The sequence below is a fragment of the Bombus terrestris genome, chromosome 4, assembly GCF_910591885.1.
Source record: "Bombus terrestris chromosome 4, iyBomTerr1.2, whole genome shotgun sequence".
NCBI classification, from domain to species: domain Eukaryota; kingdom Metazoa; phylum Arthropoda; class Insecta; order Hymenoptera; family Apidae; genus Bombus; species Bombus terrestris.
The window spans coordinates 16049688-16074681 of NC_063272.1; the positions used below are offsets into that span (position 1 = coordinate 16049688).

Sequence of the window (24994 nt, forward strand, 5' to 3'; positions counted from 1 at the left end):
TTGAGATCGATAAGACTCTCGTAATACTTTGTTCAAACCAGTGATATTTTTTAAAGTTGCAAAAATATAATTGGGGTCGAGAACGACTGAGAGAATCATAGCAGGGTCAAATTTGTTCCTCGCACACCCCTCCTTATTTCATCCCAGAAGGAACGAACCAAAGTATCGTTAAAGCAGCTTTTTTAAGTGTCAAAGATCAAGCCCTAGTCGTAACATAATTTCTTCGGTACGAAATTGCACTCTATCATCACATATGATCTACTGTAATCGTAGTGGGCGAATCATAACCGTGTTAGCAGTTCCTACAAGCTACGAGATTTTTAGGCAATTGGCAATCCTTGACTGTATAGGACGAAAAAGAAACACGGTAACGACCGGTGTTTCAAGGGAGCAAAATTTACCGTGTATAGTCGGATAGGTCAGCAATTTACTGTACACGTTAGTTAAATCGGATCGCGAGTAACGATATTATGGTTCGTTGTCACGGTTGTCGCGATTCCTTGTTCCTTTCTCCATGGGAAATTGAACGATGAATGCTATCAAGATGTTCATTACGGTCACGTGAGAATGTTTGCCACGACGATCACGCCTAATCGCGACGGTAATTGAAAACATTTCGAGGGAATGACGATTTACGCGCGGCATTGCGAGGTGAATTAGTAGTAGTAATTCGTTTAATAACTGTCATCATCGAATTATAGGAGCAAGACGAGAATGGTAACGGTATCGAGGTTGCTGAGATGAACTTCTCCGTTTTTTAAAATATAATAGTAGAAGTTAGAAGAAAAACACGAGGGACCAGAGAAATTTCAACGTATTATGCATCAGAATTATATTTTTCACGTTTTATATATTCCCTGTATTTTTATCTTGTCTCAACAAAAATCTTGTCTCGAGTATTTGTTGAAAAATTACTTCACGATGTGATGAAACTTGCATAAATGTAGATGTAGGTATTTAGAGAATATTTCATTACACATTAGGAAATAAAAAATCTTTACATGAGAATCTAGTAGCTACATGAAAAGAAGCCATAAAAAGTTTTAATATTATTAGTGCACGAGATAAAATTTGAGATGAAAAACTAAACCCAAGTGAAGTGATTAAAAAATTAATTTGGCTGAATAAAGTACATGACTGTAGATCTCGGAAATTTTCTATTAAATATACTTCACAAAAAAAGCGCGAGATACATTGTCTTTACCTCGATAATTTTTCAATAAAATTATTTCAGACATATAACTCTTCCGTTTTAAAATATTCAATCTGTTCCTTATTTCTGACAACCACTCGAAAAGTTCGTGGAATACAACATCATTCTACTCGAAACATTTTCATAATATACGTCCTTCTGACCACATGTATCCTTTCGACGGAAATGCTTGTTATATCGTAACCGCAGAGAAGAAACAAGAGAAACTGTGGTTGAAAAATTGCAGCCAGAGACACGTACTTCTGTGTTTCTCTCGCCATAAATAAGGTTGTTTCCGTGGATCATCCTGTTGCTTCCTCGAAGATGTAAATCAACGAAGGTGGATTCGATGTACAGGCGTGTGTGCGTGAACCAAGATAATACATTCTTTGCATCGTCGATCCGCAACATTCTTAACCTCATTCGTGACTCAGGTCAGAGGCGAAGTTCCTGATCTATCTCACAGGAATCATCTCGGTTGTGATGGAAATGCGTCGTATCTATTGTTACATTAGTTCATGAATAATTCAATAACGTGTTATACGAAATAAGCGCCTGTTCTTCGTCTGATTTTCAAGGGAAGATTCGACGATGTGGATATTATATGAACGAACGATGAACGATATAAATTGATAAGCGAAAATAAGAACATGGGAATTTCGTAGAAAATATTCTCATCAAATATGTTCCAAGCGGTATTCGATTTTGTAAACGTAAAATACTGTTTGCCTACCGTCTATCGAAATTTCCGATCGATTGCATAAGGTTTTTCACTCATTTTTAACGTGAATTTTATCTAGTTTTTACGGAATATTTGATTCAACTTTGAAAATAATTTCCACTTAGTTCGCATAGCAGATTTTCCACGTGAATGTTACAATCTGTGTATGACTGTTCAAATTCAAGGAACTTGAAATTTATAACACTATCGTATTATATTCATTGATTTTTAACGGATCTTTTATCTGCAACGTGCAAAAATGGTAAGAACGCGCATGGTATAAAAAGTTATATAAAATATCCACAGTAAAATACACGTTGTGATAGTTATGATAATTACTGGACGAAATAGATCTCTATATAGGTTTCGTTTTTCAGAAATAATTGCTTACAAATAATTCATATCGTAAAGAGATAAAATTAATTCGTCCTAATTAACTTTTCATTCCATGATTATGGAACTTTCAGGTTAAAAGATGATCCGGTTAATAGATTAATAAATAGATAAATAAATAAAAAATCTTGATGATCATGATGATCTTCTGGGCATGATTTTAAATGCTGATTCTTGGACGCAGGTGCGTGGTGTGCTCGATTTCAGTCAGGTAGTGTTAGCTTAGGTTAGTTTGGATGGGTCAGGTGGTAGGACGCACGTGTGCAGGTGCTCTCCAGATATTACCTGAGCCTTCACGGATTGCCGCCAGCTCTTGTCTCGAGATCTCGTGATTCTCGTGACTTGGTTGTTGAATTATTTCAAACGTGTCGCTCCGATTGCGCGCATGCGCAGCTGTGTGCTCGTCAAACCGATCCTTCATCGATCGGGGCGCTTTCGTTTACTTTCCTCCAGGTGTTCTTCTTTAGCTTCGTACGAGCATGATTCGTTAATTACTCGAACTCTGTCGTGGTATTTTCTCAGCACTCGGAACGACGAAAAATTTACGGAATAACGCCATCTCCTGCGAATAGCAAATAAAATCATCCAGTCTATTTACCATGCCTTTATTGGAACATCAGAAGTGACGATGCAGGGTTCGAATCGCTATGAAGCAATATTAAACATTTGTTTTCTTATTTCTTACAAAACTTTGTGTTTCAAAATATTATTTTTATCAGTGAGTATTTTAATATGGATATAACAACGAATGTATATAACTTCTGATTGTCTATGATTGAATCATTGGATATATAATTAACAGGTATCCTATAAATTACGTGTTAATAATATATAGAATCTAATATTTATAATTTAGATTTACATAAATCCACTTAAGCAACTATTGCTTTGAAAATGTAATTGCTCTGATGCGAACGTAAAATAATACAATAAGAACGTTTAATTTAATAATACAAGACTTCTAAGAATAGAGCGACTATAAACCATTAGAAAAGCTTTTTCATATCTACTAATCTACTTGCCACGTGATTCTAATGTACGGTACGCGTACAAAGTATTACCTATGAGTGAAAGTGTCTAGATCTGTCAAACAAATGTCACTATCTAAAAACTTCCTCGTGCAGGCGGCCAAGAGATACCCGTCTGCTAAAAATAATTCAACGATTTCACGTCATCCTCGATTTCATTTAGTTAGATGAAGACTCGTGGACAAGAGCTTTAACATCTGTCCGTGGTATTATTACGATTTCCTTCTCATCGCTGGTTCATTTGCAATTCGGTATGCAGCTGATTCCATCTCCGAGTACTCTTCGAACGTATTTTAACCTGACTTACCTTCGACGAGTCGGCCAGGTGCAAATTGTTGTAATAAAAATTTCCTCCGAATCGTTTTGTCGCTGTACCGTCGCCCCTAACGATGTTTCGCGGATTTCATTTCGTAATCTTCGACTTGGATTATACGGCACGATTAACCGACGTATTAGCAACTTGATAAGTACTGAATTTCATTCACTTATTCCTCGTTGATTAATTTTACGATTTTAATACGATTATAACGATTACACGATCCAATTAATTTGCATAATAAGATGTGTTTTCGTTCGTAGTCGAAGACTTTTGTGCTGTTTTGAAAGGAGGCTAATAACGCGACGATCCTTCTTTCGCGTTTCAGTTATGTTCGATACGTGGCTTCCTTCAATAGCGAAGTAGATGAGTACACTGTCAGTGGAAAGTATGGAAGCCAACAATTTAAAAGGAGTTAATTTAAACCTTTACTATCTTAGAAAAATCCTCGGCCACTGGTTTATTAGAATTTCTAAAAATTTTTATGAAATCCGTAGCAGTAAGTTTGAATTAATAAGAAAATTAATCAAACAAAACTGAGAAAATTTTCAGCTGGCTGATAGTGTATCAGGTCATATGTTATGTATATCATATTTGAAGTAATTTGCATTTACTTAGGTTACATTGTAGAAATTGCAATTTTTCTTACAACTCAAATATAATTAGTCACTAAAGTCTTGTATGTTCTATAATACGACTGTTTTTATGGAAACAAAATTCTAATCAAATTTCACCGCAGAGTCAATATATTCTATGTTAAAATTAATTAAAATCTACTTTAGAGATGAAGCAGGATTTGTGCAAAATTTGAATATAATTTGCGATGATTGTGAAATAATAAGATTGTACAAGCACAGCACTTTTATTTTCGTTTGTTTGCGGATTGTTTTTTAATTTTTCTAAATTAATAATCGCATTAAGAGGAGAGAGTAAATAAGTATAAAGAATCAAAGTATCGGAGTACCTGATTTATAATTCAAGAAATATCGCGTCTCGTTATTTTTGACGTCTTGAGAAATATTCGTGATAAATCAGCGTTATTCGATTAAACTCGCCAGGGCTAATGATATCTTAGCGAACATAATTTAGCGCATCTCTGCGCCAAGCTTTGAAATGAAAATCGCTTGAAAAGCAGTTTAGAGGAAGGACAACGACGGCGAATATTTCTTTCGTCGCGCATCAGTTTCCTCGAACGCTGTCAAAAGAATTTCAAGGGATTGAAGAACTCGAGAACAGAGATTAACATCAGAAGCTTCTTTGTTGCTACGTTGTTACAAATATGGCTTGAAATATTCCGCTTACTCGGCATATCTATCAAGAATTAAGAAACTCTTGCAATTAGTTGAATTAAAACAAAATTTTATTTCATTTCTCCGCTAATTAATTTCAAAACGAATAAAAATGTTTATTCCCTTCGAGAAGTCTGAAAGTAATAACTTTTAATGTAAACCGGTGTTAAACATAAAATTACTAGTAATGAAATTCCTCTACAGAGAAATAATATTTATCATATCGTATATATCTTGTAATTTCTACATACATTTTCAGATTTGTTTCAAACTCGACCAACGTACATAATTATTAGACTGCGGATATTTATGCAAATTCATATTTTTACAAATACGACTAAAAGAGTGAAATGTACGCAGAGAACTATTTCATCTATCGAATATTAGGTACAACGCATGTCGTATTTCGAATATTCTCTGTATTTTTACGCATTATATGAATTCCATGTATTCTTAACTTTACCATAAATGTATAAAAATCCGTGTGTCTAAGAATTACGACAGTCTCGCAACAGTGCTGACGAAATTTCTAAATATTTCGTACAGTACACATAATATGTGATATAAGGTGTCTTCAGGTGTTTGAATACTTTCATGAGCTTGCGTAATAAATGCTTGGTCGAAAGAAAACCGCGATCACGTCCATATCGATTTCGCACGAGGTACGAATAAATCAGCAACAAGTTTCGCGTAGCAACCCGTGGCATACGTTTTCTCAGGAATGGACGATCACGAGATCCAGTCGACGGTGGAGTCGATTCTCGGGCCTGGGGTGAAGGTGGTGGATTGCGAAAAGAAATCCAGCATGAGAGAGGAGGAAGTGTTGTTGATAAACGGCGTACCGATTCCCCTCGAGGGCCCGGATGGCGTTGCCATCCGCGAAGCTATGATAACCGGCCAGGTGCCACCGTGCGATCTGCTCAATCAGATCCTCGTCAAGGCTGGAATACTAAGGTATCATCGTGGATCCTTTTCGAGTTAGCCCTGATGCGAAATAAATTGCTCGCCGCGTGCATCCGTGTCGTCCTTCATGTCATTTACTCGAATTATATTTGGCGTCCTTTACTTGCCAGCCTCTCGGCGAAGATTCGATAAACTGGAATTGCTAAATTACTAGAGCAACAGAGCTAATTTACTTGTGACGTGTTTCAATAATTTAGAAAGTGTCTATTTAAGATTCTCCAGATAGAAGTCTACCTAGTAATATGGAGTTTCATTTCTGTTCTAAAACAATATCGACACAGCATACTTTAAAACTTAATTTCTATTAAATTTTTAAACTTTGCATATAAATATGGACTCCAGCACAATACGATACATACATTCACAAACCGATCAGGTTTGCTCGCATCTTTCTTAAAATACAAGGAAACACCTGCAACAATCTTGACTCCCAGGAGTTTCTTTCATGCCTTTCTTCTTAAATTCAAGTTTCGAAGAAACCTCTCACGCAAGTATGAAATGCGTACATTGACAAATCAAGTTTGCCTGCACCTTTATCAAAACACAAAGAAGCACTTTCGACGATCTTGATTCCCAGGAGCGCCTCTCGCTCCTTTCTTTTTAAATTCAAGTTTCCAAAAGAAATCTTTCACATAGGTATGAAATACGTACACTGATAGTTTTCTTTCGCGCCAAGTTTTCTTGTATCTTCGTCGAAGCGCAAGAAACCACGCGAGACAATCGTAAATTCAAAAAACTTCTTTCGCTCCTTTCGTCTCGAGCTCAAGTTGCAAAAGCAACGTTCCTCGCCATACACGCGTAATGAAATGCAGACGTAAATTCGCAAACTAATTAACTTTGGTTACACGTTTCCATTAAACCGCGAGAAATCCTGTATGTCCCAATCGCAACTCGCAGAAGCTCGTTTCCCTTCGACCCATTGCCGAACCAGCCGGGAACCGTTCGCGTCTAAAAGCCGATATTCGAATCCTCGAAAATCATAACGAAAATCCTCCCACGCGTGTAACGAGCTCGTGGAATCGGTGTGGGTGCTCGAACAGAGAGATCCACCGTGATACCTGCTAACTGGAAATGCTTGCAAAGGGCCCCGGTACGACTCGAGACATCCTTGAGCGTAAAGTCGTCCATCGTGACGAAGGAGGAGGTGACCGTGGCGCGGGGCGGAAAGGTCGTCGACGAGAGGAGCCGCGAGACCAAGGAAAATAATTACTACGCCTCGTCGACCAGCGAGATATGGGAGCCTGTGGGAATCGTCCATCGGCCGCGAAACATCAAACCGTTCGACAGTTCGGACGAGTCCAGGCCGAATTCGAACGCCAGCTCCGATCAAGGTTACACGACCAACACCAGCAGTAATCACGTGCTCAGAGAAGCGAGCGGTTCTTCCACGGTAGGCTGCCCTATCTGCGAAGATAACGATCCCGATTGTGCGCGTAGGTGTCTCGGAGGACTCACGGGACTGGGAACCAAGGTGCCTGTTCAGACGACCAACTCGGCGGTAAGCGATTCTCGATTCTCTTTGCGTGTTCTCCCTCGCGATTAGAGGCACTGTTCGGTCATATTTGAAGAGAATTATTCAAGGAGTTTCAAAGGTGGATTTCAAAGGTATCTTAAATAAAACTCTTCGAAAGTTCACAAAAATTCTATCAAGTTTAAAGTTAAGTTAGTGTCCTGTTACGGATGTGAAAGAATCGTGTCATCGCTATTGTGAGTATGCGAACATGTGTCATAGCAACGTTGGTATTATCTGCTAATTAATTGCATAGAAATTTCAACGAAGGGAAGACGCGACCAGCTAATTAAAACGATTTACGATCATTTCATTTTCTACCATTTGATGCAATTAAGATTTGAATGGTATTAATTCAGTTAATTCTATACGAGCGAACAAAATTCCAGACTGACATAATACTCGTATACGAATTTTTCTACTATAGCAATGCAACGATTCGATAATTAGACAAACACTCGATAAACTGTTCGGAATGAAATTGTTGGAAGAATATCGTCGCTTAACGCGTTTCCTCGGATAATAAAGCGTTTTCGAAATTGTATGGAACTGAAGCATGCGACTAACAGGTTGCGGTAATTGATTCCTTTCGCCTGCGAGCGATGTCTGATCGTTATCGATCACATTTTACTTTCTTCGTAAATGTTGCGGTGAATAGCATTACAAACGGTTTGTACGGAAATCTTGCCGCAGATTTACAAGTTTGTTTTAAGAGGCTGTTTACTTTTATAATGGACGATTAAATTTGAAGTTATCCGAACGGTTCGAACGAGTGGCTTAATTGACTCGAATTATGTCACGAAACCTTTTAAAGCGTAAACGCGAATACGTTGCTTTTAATTAGAGTTGAAACTGGTTCGTGACAGTTTATGTATCCTCGGCACTTAAAGCGCGCTTAATCATCGTAAAAACGAAGGAAAGAGAAGCGAAGCTCGTTTTTGTCAAACCTGACACTTCTGGCGTTGAACGACGATGTTTCACGGAAAAATATCCACGAAGAAACAACTTGCCAACCGTTTGTCCACTTTTCTCATCGTTCGAATACTTCGCCGCCTGTAAAGACATTGCTATCCAAATATTACACGGGCCTGGCATTCCGTTCGCCCAAGTTGTATCGAACAATTTACAACTCGTTCGAAGACCGTAACGAAATCAATTTTACGGAGATCCGCGATTAGAAATTTGATAGATTCCTCGGAGCACGCGTCGGCAACGCCGACTTTTCTCTTTCCTCGCGGTCTCTGTCCTTCCGTCGCGTCTCCTGACTCTGTCTTGGTTCTTTTCTAACGCCAGCCTGTTTGCCCAAGCGGTATACTAATACGTATAGCCGACAGGCCTCGACTGTCCTTCTGCATTCTATGGGAGCGAATAGCGCGAGATAGAAAACCGCTTTGGCGAAACGAGTTGCCGCGTAAGTTGCCATATAAGCTGCTTTGTCGGCTCCTTCGCACAGAAAGTTATCACCCTTGCGAGCTGGCTTTAGGTCACTACTCCGGATCTCGAAGACGACACGCTTTCACGGTGTCGTTGCGATCGCTTCGACGGTTAAAAATTCACTACCGCCGTGATTACATGACACGCGTGTAACATCGTCTTCAACGAAAGTTGCTGGATACTCGGATACCAAGTGAAATCTAGATCGTTTATGGTAGATAGCGTGGGCCGTTTGATCTTCCCGAGTGCGTTGTGCGCGCGAGTGCAAAGAAAGAGAAGACCAGGTCTTCCGACGTTCGATACACTGTCGCAAGATTGAGTGCCGGTCTAACGGCGAATTTGGAATTGCCAAGAGCCCACCGATGTACGTACAATAGATCGTGGACGATCGATTCGGCCGTGGTAGACGAGCAGCAATGGCGAAAGGAGATTTCCCTACAACAGGTTGTTTTCTACAATTGTACAGAAGGAACGATATCTTTTATGTGATATTTATTGCAACTGGGGAAAATTAAAATGTAGAAAAAATGTAGGATAGATATAATATGCAAGAGTATAGAAATTATAGAAAGTAAAAAAGCACTCGTTATAATATTTAAAAAATGAGACAAATCCCTATTTAGGTTTCCTCGGGTTTCCTTAGCTGTACTTATAAACGTACTTTAATTTCTATACAAACTCGCGCTATACTCGTAAGTATAAAGCTTGTAATCGATCAGAATTTCTTATTCAGATGATCGAAGAAGGTACTTGTATAAAAATTGAACTTTGAAAATTATTTTACATATATCAATCAGTACTAAACGCTACGTATTTTATATATTTTTACAGATGCGTATTCTACGTCTCCGCAACTCGAAATTTTCCACAAGCGCGTAAAAATCTTGCAGACTATTCGTTACGGACTTATCGAAACCGCGATACACCGATCGAGGGTTAAATCAGGTTCCCGAAGGGTAGCTGCGCACACTCGTTATTCAAGATACGTGCGACGGCATCTTAACGACTCGTGTTTTTCCTTGTCCATACAGCAATGGCGAAGCGATGGTTGCTGGTCGAGTTTACTCGAGAACAGCCAGGTACTTGGCGAAAACGACTGGCTAGCTTGGTATCGTCGCAAGAAAACGTCGTGAGATCGCGTCTTGGATGTTCGTGCCCGGTAGACTGAGTAATGGTCGTTCTCCTCGTACGGAAATCTGGAATATCAGCAACGGTCGTTCTTTGCCTTCGTTTTTCCCCGTGCTGATTGGCCAGGAAACGAGTATCGGCAAAGTGAACCGGGCAATTAATCGATCACCGATGTCAACGGTATATTTTAGAGCCTCCCTCTTCCTCCCTCTCTCTCTCCCTCTCTCTCTCTCTCTTTCTTTTTTGTCGATGTAGACGTGACTTCATCGTCAGCTGTAATTTAATTTTTCAACTGGATGTTCGGTTCGTTTGCGTTATAGGTTTGCCAAAATATTTTATTCCGGAGACGTTGATTGCGAATCGGTGGGCTGGATGAGCTGGATTTTCTTTTCTTTGACAATTAAATGGTTCCTGTTAGGAAAATAGGAAAGAAACGTTTTACGATAGATCTGAATGGCTTGAGCGACGATAAACGAATAACGGGAAAATACAAATTTATCGGTGTTTTCCGAGGAGGAAAATTTGCGACAAGAAAGTTAAGGAAATTATATTATTTGCATGGTTGGTGTGCATGCGGGCTGCGTGAAAGTTTCGCGACATAAACTTCCCTTTTCGCGGCTTGCCTCGGAAGAGTAACGGAGTAACGCTGGAGTCAGAAACTCTTGCAGATGCAGGAAACTTTCATGGTCCGGAATATCCTTGTTCCGCGATGCAAATTGAAAAATTGCACCGCCGCGGTCTATGTGTCTTGCGGATACGTTATAGACTCGCATTATGATTTTGTGAAATCGATCATTTCCAGGTAATTTTAAGGCATAAGAAAGGGAACTATGATATGCACGTAGGTAATTTCCTCTCGGCGATATCTTTCTATATTATTTCGTTAGCGGTGTAATTATTTAATCAACGCTGGAGCTAACAAAATGGTAAAGGTATCTAATTAGTAACTTTTCACAGAAACTTTACAACGTTTACGACATTACGTTTGTACGCACACGTATATTTTTTCATATATGATTCTCAGTTTGAACCTTTTAACGTAAATTTTATATTTCGCATCAACTCGGAGAAAATTATGGAAATCTCGATGAAATTTCAAAGAGCGACGGTTTCGATACAACTTTCGTTAATCGTATTTCCAAGGTTAGGTTATACGACCGAGGGTACATTAACATAATCGTGCCATTGGCGAACCTCTCGAAGGATAATATTCTCGTGCATATGGTATTGTTCTGTCACAATTAAACACATCACCAGGAAATCTGCGGCAATGTATATCGCTAGATACGGTCGAAGACACGCTTATATGCACCTGCGATCAGATGATTGCACGTAGGACGTAATATATCGGGACGATGATAATGATATATCCAGGAATTCTATGCCACGCCTCCTTGATTTGCATAGAATTAGTCGCTTCCCGGTTCTCCGTTGTGTTTCTGGTGATGTTAAACTGCTCGTTGAATACAATCGTGATCATAGATTTTAGATGTCGAGTAACTCGCAAAAAAGTAGGCAGTGTGTGATTTATTACGTACGTGTATCTCCATTCATTTTTACTTGTATTTTTGATATAATATCGTGAGGACGCGTAATTTTGTTGGTACTTTGAATAACATCTCGTAGGTTATTGATTTACATATTGGTTTTTGTAGAATTCATTTCCTTCTTTCCACTCTCGATCTGTATTACCGACTGACTACAGAGCATGGTAAGTTGCCAGTTGATAGCACAATACCAGCGATAGATACTGTAAAGTCACTGATCGATGAGAAAACCTCGTCTCTTCTCGACTGTCGGTAAAAGGGAACTTGTTGACTGGCGTGGATAAGAAAGTTTTCTTTTTACCTTTATCGATAATTTAAAAGAACAAAATTTATGAAAGCATTGTTCGTCTTAATACACGTTCAAAAGTGTGTAGAAAGATTTCAAAAAAGTAAAAGAAACTTATATCGCTATATTTGATAATATTGTAGCGAGAGGGCACAGTGGTTTCAAAAAAACGTCACGTTCATCTACTTAACCATTTAAGCGACGAAGGCGACCAATGTTTCAGACCTGAACCTTTTGACATCTGCTCGGCGACTGACTAAAACCGATCGTCGACGGTGCCATGTGGGGGAATGCTTACACACGGTAATTTGGTCTCTCAAAAACTACATCATCGACTCTATCTTTTATGAACAATTTTCCTCGATAATTTACATATTCAATATTTCAAAACATTTCAAGAATTTTGATTAGTATGGCTTCCCAACGACTTAATTATCTCCCAACTCAGATCACAATACCTACATACGGACAACCGCGTGAACAAGACCTGCAAAGTTGCTGTACTGATTAGACACTTTGCAACTTGCAGTTGTACGAAAATCCTGGATAGGCTATAAACGTTCGGACGAGAGCAAAGAGGAAATCATCGATGCGATGGTCGGGTTTACGACATCGATTACAGAGGCGGCGGATTTTCGCGTGGCTCGACCGATAGTAGGGCGGACGGGAAATGGGAATCAGAAAACCGATCGATAAATCCAATTAAATTTCGTAACGCGGCTGCCTGCAGAAGCAGAGCGGGCAACGGTAACGGCCGTCTGACACCCACCAAATTGCATTTTATGCGCGAACGAAGGACATCTCCGATGCGTTCGCCAGACCATCTTCGTGTTATACCGCTGTCGATTGCTTGCCTTTGCAATTTGCAATCTAAGCTTGTTTCGATCATTTTTCTAACGCATTTTCCGTCATTCGTTTTCTTACGGTTGATTTTCATTTCAATGGAAAGTCCAGTTGAGCGATTGACATCGCATAACGTGTCGTAGGTAGAAATAACTTTTATCGAATGCAGATATATATATATATATATATAGTAAATTAAAATATTTGTGTGTTAATGGAACAATGGATTTTTATTACATAAATGTTAGAAATCTTTTAATTATTATTAATAATTATTTTAGACAGTCTAAAAGAAAATTTGATATCCATTAACAATCTTCCTTATTACTCTATAACTTTTCTACCTTGTTTTATTTAAATTCTTATACCAATCTATCGTAATCTTAGTCTAATCTACTTCATAATTAATTCTTTGATTATTTCTGCTTATTGATTCTATATCAGGATTTTTTAATCGGTTCCTACTACCGTTTTTAAGATCGTGTTCCTCGTTCATTAATTCTTTCAAAAACGACCAAACAATTATATTTCGAAACCATCGTGTCCCTTTTATTTGTACGAATTTTGAGATAGCTATAGAAATCTGAAATTCGATGTATAGAAAATATAGAAAAAAAAAGAAACTCGAATACATAGGAAGGTTTTCAGAATTGAGAAAAATGTACAGAAACCACTATATATATATATATATATTTTCAGTATAATTTTACGTTACAGATGGTAAGATACTTGAACACCCACTGTACGAAATAAAGACGTAACACTTAGGAAGAATTACGCGGACATAAATTCGTCAGAATGCGAGTGTAAACATATTAAACGAAATAAACAAGTGGAAATAAATATTGTCCAAAACGAGCGTAAATATTTTCCACGTTGTAATGAATCTTCTTTAAACGTCAACGCGCTCGTTTTCACGCAGGTTAATTTACTCCGGAAAAGAGTTGAATCCGCGAAGCTTAAGCACATCACGTTGATTGATAGCAGTAAACCGTGAACAAGAGTTATACGGTTACTGCACGCCGGTCGAGTGCACGAAATTGTAAATCTGTCGAGGCAGAGAAGCAACGGTAGTTGAAGAGGAAATTGTTGCAACAGATTGCGGCTTCCTAAAACAGTTCCAAGGGTTCCCTAAATAAATTCTCATATAGCTTATCATAATGGGCGCAGCACTGGTTGCTAACATTGTGTTACAATACGAAACCGGATCAATGCAAATGGAAACTGCGTTTGCTTGTTGAAAACAAACCCTGCAGGGGAATGAGAACTTTACATTTAAATAAACGAATACAGCTACGCATTCGCCGATCCGTGAAATTAACTTGCCCGAATCCCGATAAAATGTTTCCCGATTTTCCACACACGATTTTCTTTGATCGCAAATTCACCCTTCTTCTTTATCGCGTGCTTATCCTATGTTTATTATTATTTTACAGCGCACCGGCTATTTTGCATCTCTCCTTTGTATTTTTAACAAAAGTATATACATGGTACACGAGTATCATATTTTTATTTTAATATTCCTTGCGATATTTGCGAATATTTCTGACCATCTCATTTTCTACATTTATTTAGGCTCTTTAATCAGGTTTGCGATTTATCAAAATGAGAAAATTAATATATCGCTACTACTATACTATACTGTTGAATTTAGGAATTTTTTAATTTCTTTTTATTTTTACTATTGTTAAAAGTATCGTATCTGGTGCTTTAACTTTAATCGAGATAGAAAACTAATGTTATATACCTATCTATCTTTATTACCTACGTCATTCTAATCGGAATTGTCTATATCTGACGGATTGTTTCAATTGTTAGAGCACCGTTGCCATGATAGTTCAACTGCGTTCGGTGAATGAATAAATGAATAAATAATGAAAAAATGCCTACTCGTAAAAACTCAGTTCTGTACTGATAAATGTGAAAGCATGCTGTGTAACTCGATTTTGCAATGGGCAGAGATATATCGCGGGTTTATAAAAGACGACAGATTATTCGTTTTCGATATACCTGTTCACGTTATAATCGAAGTAATTGAGAATTAATAAAATTGATTACAGTATTTCGAAGTACGTAAATCTTCATTTACGGAAGCTTTTATACCGAATTTTAATTAACGCGTTGCAAACCACGAAACGTTATTCTCTGTATCAGAAAACGGACAACCTGATTTAAAGATAAATGACGAACATCAGCTGCAATCGACATTGATCTCGATGGATCGTTGATACTCTTAACAATGGCTAACCGAAAGGTGCCGTCCGTATCGTGTTTAATATTAATATTTGCAAATATAATTCAAAATGAGTTAACCATTTTCACGGTAAATTTCGATGACGCTTATTGATTTTATGGTATACGTGTTATTATGTTACGTACACTTTGTATACGTGTTATTATTGCGCGGTAATAACAGTTGATTTGGTTAATTCAGGGAAGTTTTTACTCTGTTTTTGAAATATAATGTACGAGTCGGGTTGTAATGGCAAATAATTATAATTCTCGAAACGTGTCATAATTTGCAGAATAGTTGTAAATTAAAATCATTCGTGTCGCTAATTTCGCTCGCATCTTTCTACAGTGGCTTGATTGTTGCTCATCTTTACCTCGTTCCACGATCGCTGACCCTTTTCGACTACTTTCAAATATTAGGTGATCCTATAAGTTCGTGCCGTTTTTAGACCGTTTTTACCGTCGTGTTAAGATCGTTTACATACCTTTCAGTTTCGTGAAAAAATGCAATCCCCATCTCGTTGTACAACTTCCTCCCATTTTTCATTATTCCGTCTCGATAAAGGTTCTCTTGTTTTTCTTTAAAATATGAAATGTATACACAAAGGTCGGCACGAACTTATGGGATGACCCAATACTTTAAATTTCGACATTTATTCGGTTTGAAATTAGTTTCGGCCTTAGAAATATAGTCACTGATCGTATTATGGAAATCTTCTGTAGTTTTCTGATTTGTGTAATGATCACCTTATCAATAACGTTACGTTTACGCAATCTTCACGTATTATTTCACTGGTTGGTTCCCAATCGGTTAATCATGCTGTAAATTTTAATACCATTGCTACATACAGAATGTACATCAGCTGAATCATCGTATCATTGTTATCGCAATTTATTATTATCACGAAACGAAGTCTCCTTTCGTTAATTTATATTTCAAACGGCGTTTGCTCGCAGAGGAATTTAATCCGGATATGTACGTCTGAGGAGACAATCGTTACTTCTTATTCATTTGGATACATAAAACATCGAAATTAGCTTCGATTCGTTCTATTATAGTTTGCTCGCCTGCGCGGATCCACCGTGAATTTCAATTTGCATCTGAATACTTTTGCAGAACGTAAATGACACAAGTTGGCTTACGGAGATGGCACTTTGTTCGCGGCTACACCGCAGCTTCTTCTTCGTTCTTCGCGATTAACATATTCATGGCCACGTTGAGAAATATTTCACGCGCGGAATACCAGTACTCCATTAAATTCACCTTCAACTCGTTTATCGCCTTATTAAGATTATACCGTGAACTTTCATCGCGTACTATCGCTGGCAAAGCTTCGTAAATCGCCTCTTCTCAAACCATTCGACAATTACGTTGTTTTCGTCGTAGAAATAAAATTCTAAAGTCTAAACAAATTTAGACGTTTTTTCCAACGCGTGAGAAAAACAAACTACGAGTTACGAGGTAAATCTTTGGGAAATCCTGTTTGTCGAATTATCGTCGTTTTTTCTTCTTTCGTAGAAAGTTTTCTTCTATTTATTTAATTAATCGCTATGGCGTTTAAGCGGATCAAATATCGTTGAAAAAAGGTTCGAACGTTCGAATTCTCGCCTCTCTATTTTTGCGACAATTTTATGGAATCGATTCGTCTCTACTGGTAGCAGTTCGACTGATCTATTAAATTCCCCCTGGGAACCTTCCGCAAATGGAGATCAGATTTATAGTGAGCTCGATCCTCGAAACTCGTGTTCGGTTTGCAACGAAAATACACCGAAGGTTCGCTTTGTTTTCACGTACAACGATTTGGATTTCACGGGTCGATGGCGTTGGTACAATTAGCGCTGCTGTGTAAAGAATTAGGTTTATTTCTTGCGGGTCAAGTGGAGAGAAATATCTCTCCGTGTGATGTGTTTTTCTGAAATGGTATTAAAGACATCCAATTAATGGATACTATTTTTACACATACTAAGTATATGATTTTTTTTTAAATAATAAAGATAGCTTCATATTTTGTTATAAAGAGAATTGAATTATTGGATAATCTTTACAGGATTTTCATTCAGGAAATAATACAATCCTATAATTAACAAAGGAAGCGTACAACTAGCTTCGCATAATTTCTGTACGAGTATATTATTAGAAAACGTACGTAAAAATGTTTCTACCGGTGATGTACTTTGATAGTGATCATAAGTTACATCCAACGAGCCATAAACGAGCCAGAAACTAAGGGTATTTAAACTTTAACCATTATGCAGGAATACGAAACATATCCATTACTTTCAGTAGAAGCGAAATGTGTATACACATGGGAGCAAAAACGAATATTAGATTCTTAAAAACATTTTTAATTTCTAAAGAACATTCCTTTTTAGAAAACATACAGATTTCTCTATTATAACTTAACTTTACCAGCAACTTTCTCAAATTAAACATTTTCTCGCTTACACGTACGTATATATAACTTGATCGCTGTGCTTTTTAACGCAGCCACTGCCACTGGCTCATATGTTGCATCGATTCAATTGTCATGCTTATTATTAGAGTCTATGCAACGCCACCGACATAGCGATTATATTTTTAAAATTATGCACCTCGTTAAAAGAATCTAAAAGGGCAAACGCAAAACTGGCCATTACGTTTAAATAAACGATACCTATTAGCCAAAGTCTTTTAAACTGCGTAAATATGCAGAAGGTATAACCATACTTTAATCGTAACAACTGCGTTAATTCCAGCTCTGAAACAGAAATACAAAAACCTTAAACTCAACCGAATCTCATTAATCGCAAGGTACACAGGCAACAACCGGCGCACTAAATGGAAACAGCACGCTAACAACTTAATCCACCGGGCCAGAACACGTTGGCGGTAGATTCCGAAATTCTCCGTGGAAACACGCGAAAGTCACTGGGTTCGACGATCGATCGGATGGCCGAGCAATAAATTCGCGGACATCGAGCGAAATCCGGCGCGAATTCGTCTCACCCTCGGCCGAAGCTCGCCGCGTAACAGCTCGTTCGGCCGTCTGTTTCTCCGTTGCTCACCTAGATTCCATTTCCACCGGACTATTAATACGCGTTTCCGCGTCCGACATTTCGCGATCAGGCGGACACGCGTCTCGAAAAACAGAAACCAGTGGCTTGTAGAGTCTACGTGACCGCGCGAGACGTTTACATCGCCAAATTCATCCCATCGCCGTTCCTTTCGTCTTCGATCGTCTTTGACCCTCGCGTTAAAAATAGTCGAGAGAGGAAAGTTCCCTTCGCCGATCAGTCAGTGTCGATCCCTCGTCATTGAGTCTTCGCTACGTGGCCATGGTCTGTCGAATTTTCCACGATGAACGAGCGATTCGTGTTTGTTGTCGACGTTTCTCGTGAAACGCGCGTACACAACTCGCCAAACACTGTGACGCGCCTGCTTATACGGCAAAGCGAAGAAGCGTTGGAAATTAGTGGCGCGATCGGGCGCGTTACGCCAGATTTTTGGCAAGTTTCGCTTTGAACCAGACAAGCTTTGACGCGTTGAACGCGTGGAATGTAGTTCGCTGAGTTTTTAAAGTGGCGACCAACGGTTCCCTTTAACTCTTTGATCGTGTCATTTTTCGCAGATTTCGTACGAACTTCAACGAGTCTTCGTAGTTTCTTATTTATCAGCGAATTAAGCGTGACTTTTAGAAAGAGTCAAAGAGTCTCGATTCGTTCTTTGACCGTGTTTATAAAAATACAACGATGGTGTTTCAACGAGATGAATCGTTAAATTCATTTTAATTAATTCCCTCTACCGAGAAATATTCGCCCGAAGGCTTACGAATTTTCCAATAAATATTCGATACATTTTTCCATCGGTTATTATTGCATTTCCTGCATAGAGTATTCTCGGAATAATCTAATATACATCTCTGACAATCGTTTCTAGCTTCGAGCTCACATTTCTTCAAATATTTCCACTTTTATCGTGCTCGCTATTTTATTCCTCTTTTCTCTTCGACTTCTTCCGTGGGTTTACCTTCCGAACAATTTCATAAAATACCAATTAATTCTTCCTAGTCGTATCTAACTGCATTTTCCGTATCATCGTGATCGCAATGTCGTAAAAACGATGACTTAAGAGGATCCTTGGCTCTTGAAAAAGTGCCAAAGCTAAAGCTATAATTCTGTTCCTTGGAGGCTCGAATTTTGAAAAACGACACTGTCTCACGGCGAATCAAATTTTCCAAGCGATAGAAAAGTCATTAATACCCGTCGAAGCTTTTCTCATCCGCCTACGTCTCTGGTGGCCCCTATCGATACGAGTTTATCGAGAGGAACGTAACCGTATCAAGGTCACGTTTCTGCTAGGTCACTTTCCCGACCGTGAAAAAAGGACAAAGAAGGAAAAATACTCGGAATGACGTAGTAGTCTTCGAAAAAGAAAAAAAAAAATGCTTCTTGGCGTAGGTGTAGCTCGTAAATGATCGAGCACGAGGTCGCTCTCGATAAAGTGACCACCATAAATCTTCCCCTTCTTTCTCGAAAGCTAACCAGAATCGTCTGTTTCCTTTTCCCTCTTGACCTATCTTCTACTTTTTCCCTCCTTCATAGTTCATGCTCTCTTCGATGCTTTCGAGTTTCCTGGTCGAACGGTTTTCCGGCAAATAGCTGCACGGAGCCAAACTCATCGATTTACTGTTGCTGGACAACGGGGATTCATGTCGCTATTTGTTCGAGATGAAAGTTTCCTTTCTCTCGATAAGAAGGATTTGCGTTGAGCACTTCTGGGATTTTTACGGCAACTGCTGGTCGCTGCTACGTTTTTACGATTGCTTTAAAGCCGCCTTATGAAAGATCCGTATCGTACCTCTGTTCGATTCGTCTTATTATCGTATTACGATGCCACTGCACATTGTGACAAGATGGACGTCATTTTCTAACGACGATCGAGTTGGCTCGGCTAGTTTTTCGTTTGTTCGGAGAGACGGTCTTTCTTTATCAGAAAATTGCCTTTCCCCTGTTCATACAGGGTTTAATTAAAAATGAAGAGCATATTTTCGTTAATTTCTGTCGTATTAAATCGCTCACACCATTATTTAGTGTATCGTAATTAATGTTTTTCCTATTAGATATCAAACATTACAACTTTGTCTAGTTTTCAAATTCGTGGTATTTTACGTCTAATTTTCAAGTTATCATTACGTGTTCCTGTTTTGTTAATATCTCTCGTACTAACGTTCATTCGTCATCATTTTTCATCTAATTTGCACGTTTTCGAGATACTTACTCGGCAAATAATAGATGATTTGCAATTTCCAATCTATTTTTTTTTAATCGAATATATGATTTTCATACGTATCTTTCATTCGGTCGTATAGAATTTATTTTTCTTTGCGTTCCATCAGATATTAATGTACTGTCTGGTTTGGTAATCAAGCGTTTAATCAGACCCAAGCTTAAAAGTCTTTTCGACAGCTGCACGTAAATGCCATTTGCGGTTAATAAACTCCAAGTGTAATTAATCGGAATTGACAAAGGGCAGCGACGCGATAACCTACATAATTTGAATGAAATTTCGCATTCGATGGTGATCGCACCGCGGATAGGGAACGGGCATTCGTGATTTTGAAGTTTGCGGTGAACCAATAACATGGAGAAAGGGGAGTCCAATGAAGAAACTTTGCCGACAGTTTATGGAATTATGATCGCGTTTCTCACTTGCGTGGTTGGTTACGTTTTGTGGGTAAGTGTTACTATTGCGACAATCATGATTTTAGATATCGTGAACATGTCGTGTTTTATCGTATTTTTAAAGCGACGCGGACAAGTCTTCGAAGAAAAGCGGTAAACTATTTGGAAACATATAGTGAAAAAATGATTTAAGAAATAAAAGAATAATTTGCAAGTAACAGCGATCAAATATTAGTTTTGTAATTTTCCATTCTGAAAGAGTTGTTTTACAATCTTTCACGATATTCTTCTTTCGTCAAGAGAAGTCTATATTTATTTTATCGAAAATTACAGTTTGCGCGAACTTGTTTTTCTTTCACAGAGTATATCACGAAGAATATTAAAAATTAATAGCTTATAGTAATAACGATGTAAATGACATACCATGTGATGGAAGATTTTAACACGAGAACAGTATAGAGGAAATTGGAATTTCTGTTGTTTCATAATATCCAATAACGCGCTATGTATACACCGTATATGTATAATACATGCAATTATTGCAAAATATTGTACGATACTATGTAAACGCGGGACTAACACTGTAATAACTTCGATTCGCGTTCATGTTAATTACCAGTTAAACGTTTTTCTCGTGTTTGTTGGGACTGGCGGCGAAATTCATGCATAAAATTATCCCCCTGTTTTTGTTGTTAATTGGAATAACTCTCGGCAAGATAAAATGTAACAAAATTTTATTACGGTGGAACTTTGTTCGTCCGAACCGGATGGCAGACAAAATATTTCGGATAACCGATGAGTTCGAATAACAGAGACTCTCTTGCTACCCTCATCAGTCGCTGCTATGAGTTTCGACAATACAGATTGACGTTTGAATGAGGTTGAACTGCAATTTCGACGCGAATTGCATTAAATTAAATATATATCTCAGCTTAGACAAAACACACGCACGTGTACGACTTCAGAATACGCTTTGGTATATGTAGAACTAAAAGCATGCTCGAGCGTAGCTCGAATAATAGAGGTTCAGTTATGAGTTTATATACGTAACTGACGGTAAACAAAATCTGGTTTGTATAAACGGGATTCGCATAAACAGAGTTCGGTAAAACTTAGTTCTACCGTATCTGAATATCAGAAATTCTTACGATACATTTTTTGACAGATTTATCGTGAAATGAAGATATAAAATAAATAACGTTTATATAATATTTATTACACGCACGTAACTTTAGCGTAATTTATTATATATCACAATCAGAATTCCAAACGAAGGTTTCCTTTGCAAATTGAACATCGATATCGTAGAACGCTAGCATAAAAAAGAAACACATATCAAAGTATGGAGAAATATTTCTATTCAAAATAACGGCATAGCACTGAAACGTACAAAAATATCTGGCTTTAAAACAATACTATGAAATATAAAAGCGATTGCGCGGAATTTCTTTTGTATATCTAATTAAACTTTCCAAAACGGAATAATATACATATTGTATGACTGGAAGTATTTTCATCGATCGCTAGCAAACAAGTCGACGAATCAGCAACACGAACGAAATTGGGCTACCGCGTATGACGGTCCGACTCTTTGGAGCATTAATCAGAAATTATTTCGATGTTTGAAGTCAAAGCATCGTTCAACGACGTCCACTTATGAGAGCGGACGCAGCCTCTTGTTTGGACCAGGGCCACTCAATATCGTCGGCATTGTTTGCCATAATCGTCGCGCGCATTTGGTGCATCAACCATAATCCGTTGGCACGCGTGCATTTCGCGAATGCGACGCGGTGCCCGTTAAATTATGGCCGCGTAATTAAGATGCGAGTCGATTGTTTCATTCGGTCCAGCAACGCAACGCTGCAACAAGGGTTAACTTACATTCCGATGGTGACCGATATTCAGCTCGTGCCGACGCGATTCTCCGCCCTCCATCATCTTTTGTTCGCAACAATTCGCTCCTCGTGAATTACAGAGTTAGTTGCCTCTGATGATATTTCCGGAAATGATCCTACACCCAATGGAATTAGTTGCATCGCTGGAATTACTGATACTCGAGCTGCAAACGGCCGATTGTGGTGCTTTCGGGCTGATTTCGAGGATCGAATGGTTTTTTCAAACTATTCCAGACATTTAAACCGCATTTATTTTATCGTTGGTGTATTGTGAAAAAGTATGTCTTCTTCGGATTTGGAGGAACCTAATGTCTACGGTGATTTGCAGATACTTTCGGAAGTTGAATATTTTTTGCAACTAAGAATAATACATTTTTGTGGAAACACATATAAATAATCCTACTTTTAACGTGTCAAATAAGTTGATGTCTTTTGACACCCTACGAGTGCTTCTTACGAAGTACGTTCAATCCCGAAAAACGTTTGCATCGCTGTGTACCGTCTAAAATGACGAATTATAAATTCAGTCCCAAGTTACAATAAAACGAGTTGTATCATGGTTTAGCTGCTGCTAATTTCATTCTTCGAGTAATCGTTGGTTTAAATTGATTCAAGTTGAAATTCTTAGCTTAATTCAACTGTTGTGTTACATACCGTTTGTATTAAAGCTCTCCCCAGAGTTTGCACTTCTAACTAATTTCGAAAGGTGGACTCGAACAGCGAAAATGGTCGTAGAAGTGACATCAGGATGTAAATCTGTGATTAGTTCTGCCATTATGCGAGCTTTACCATTGGTAGACATGGGTCTACACGTAGGTAATGGATACTGGATATTTCGCAAGGTGATTTATGACCTTCCCTAGATCGCCACACGCTGAAGGAACTCTCATTAGTGTTGTGTCCACAACACCTATCATCAACTAGCCACCAATTGATACTTTGGACTTTACATCCCTCGTCACCTCATAATCCGAGTAATCACATTCAAAAGCTAATATAGTCACTAATTATCCTAATCGCAAGTTTGATATCGTAATTGCGGCTCTAAACAACATACTATCCTCTTTTGTTTTAACATCATCAACATTATTAAAGTGCGTCGTGTATCGTGATTTCTACTGCTTCGCCTACACGAGCCGTGGACCCATTAGCGTATATACAACTTTACTGATAAATTTAGACTTGAAACGTACCCGTTATTTTATTTTCTGTTCTTCGCTTTTTTTTTTTAATTTGGATGGTCGAGCCAAACGTCACGTTTGCACTTTAGAAATTCCACTGTGGTACTATTTTTATTACTTTTACCAAGGTTCCTTTACTGAATTTATTATGTGTTTTTAAAAATTGTCTCAAATTGTACACTTTTAAACCTATAGGAATTTTGAGCAGTTTCCCTAAAACAAATCGTATGCTGAAACAATTTAATTCGTTATTAAAGGATCGTAGATATTCGTAACATACATGAAACGGTAATCAAAGATTAATTACGTCGCCGCGATAGTACAGTTGAGCACGTAGCTGGAAAGTTCGACTGTATAAATCCCGCAGCAAACTTAGCCAAAAACACCAATCCTCCGATCAGCGACCATCCTACAATTAATACCCCATACTTCACGTCGTTGTTCGATCGATAACCACGACCAATAAGAATCTCCAACGCGGCTCACCGTTGCTCCCGATCTCAGCGGGCATCGAATACACGCCAAAATGGATCAACGAAACGAATTGCTCGGTTAACGATCTCGCCAACTCGATCCCCGTGGGGACATGGAAACGCTATTCGGTAGAGTCACAAGAGAAGGGACGTTTGATGTTGAAAATACATCAATTAGATTCCTCAAGGAGTTTGTAGTCCCTTATACTAAAAATTTAGCGATTTAATTAATTAACAGTTATCGTTCTGTCTCAATTTTGAATATCTTCAAGATAGATGATATCTTGTAACTTCGCTTTTATAACTCGTTAACCCTAACTTTTATAACTTTGTAACATTCAATTAATTTGTCAATTTTGCTACATATGCGAGCCCGCGATTAATATTCAATTTTTAAGAAAAAAAATGACTTACTTTCACTAGTGCAACTTCTAAGTAGTTCACCCAAGTACCAATCTCGTTTCTTTCTCGAGTGATTATTTTCATAGCGCGTTTTTGGCTTATCACTTTATTCAAATTCTATCAATCACCTTTTTATCAATTTTCCTAAAATAATCGTCCGTGCAACGGATCATCCAATACTTTACATACTATATTACTTACCGATAAGTATGACCACTAAGAATCCTCGATGTGACTCGTCGTTGCTCCCGACCTCAGCGAGGATCAAGCGCGTCAGAGTGGATCAACGAAGCGAATGGCTCGGCTAACGATCTCGCCGATACGATCCCCGCGAGGACACAGGAACTGCATTGGATCGGGGCCGCGAGAGTGCATTCAACACTCGACGCGAACCGCGGCTGCGTTTACGCGTAGCCTGCCCGCTCGTTACGCCGCGCCAGCAATCAGCTCTCGTTGCTGCGGTCAGGTCAGGTGAGCGTGCATCGAGGCAAGAGGAGGGA

General features: G+C 38.5%; 1 protein-coding gene and 2 long non-coding RNA genes across 4 annotated transcripts in view; 1 reads left to right on the forward strand and 2 right to left on the reverse strand.

Moving 5' to 3' along the window:
- The window catches only part of LOC100645439, a 707019-nt gene that overhangs the window by 238348 nt on the left and 443677 nt on the right, over positions 1-24994 (forward strand). The gene's annotated exons all lie outside the window — the stretch shown is intronic.
- LOC125384956 lies at positions 276-24910 on the reverse strand. Its single transcript, XR_007223828.1, has 3 exons — positions 24696-24910; positions 2592-2868; positions 276-1692 (listed from the first exon to the last, which is right to left on the reverse strand). It is a non-coding gene; the product is annotated as an uncharacterized LOC125384956 (long non-coding RNA).
- On the reverse strand, positions 16511-17920 carry LOC125384955. Of its 2 annotated transcripts, none has more exons than XR_007223827.1 (2): positions 17335-17920; positions 16511-16795 (listed from the first exon to the last, which is right to left on the reverse strand). It is a non-coding gene; the product is annotated as an uncharacterized LOC125384955 (long non-coding RNA). The 2 variants fall into 2 exon arrangements; XR_007223826.1 differs by having other exon boundaries at positions 17329-17920.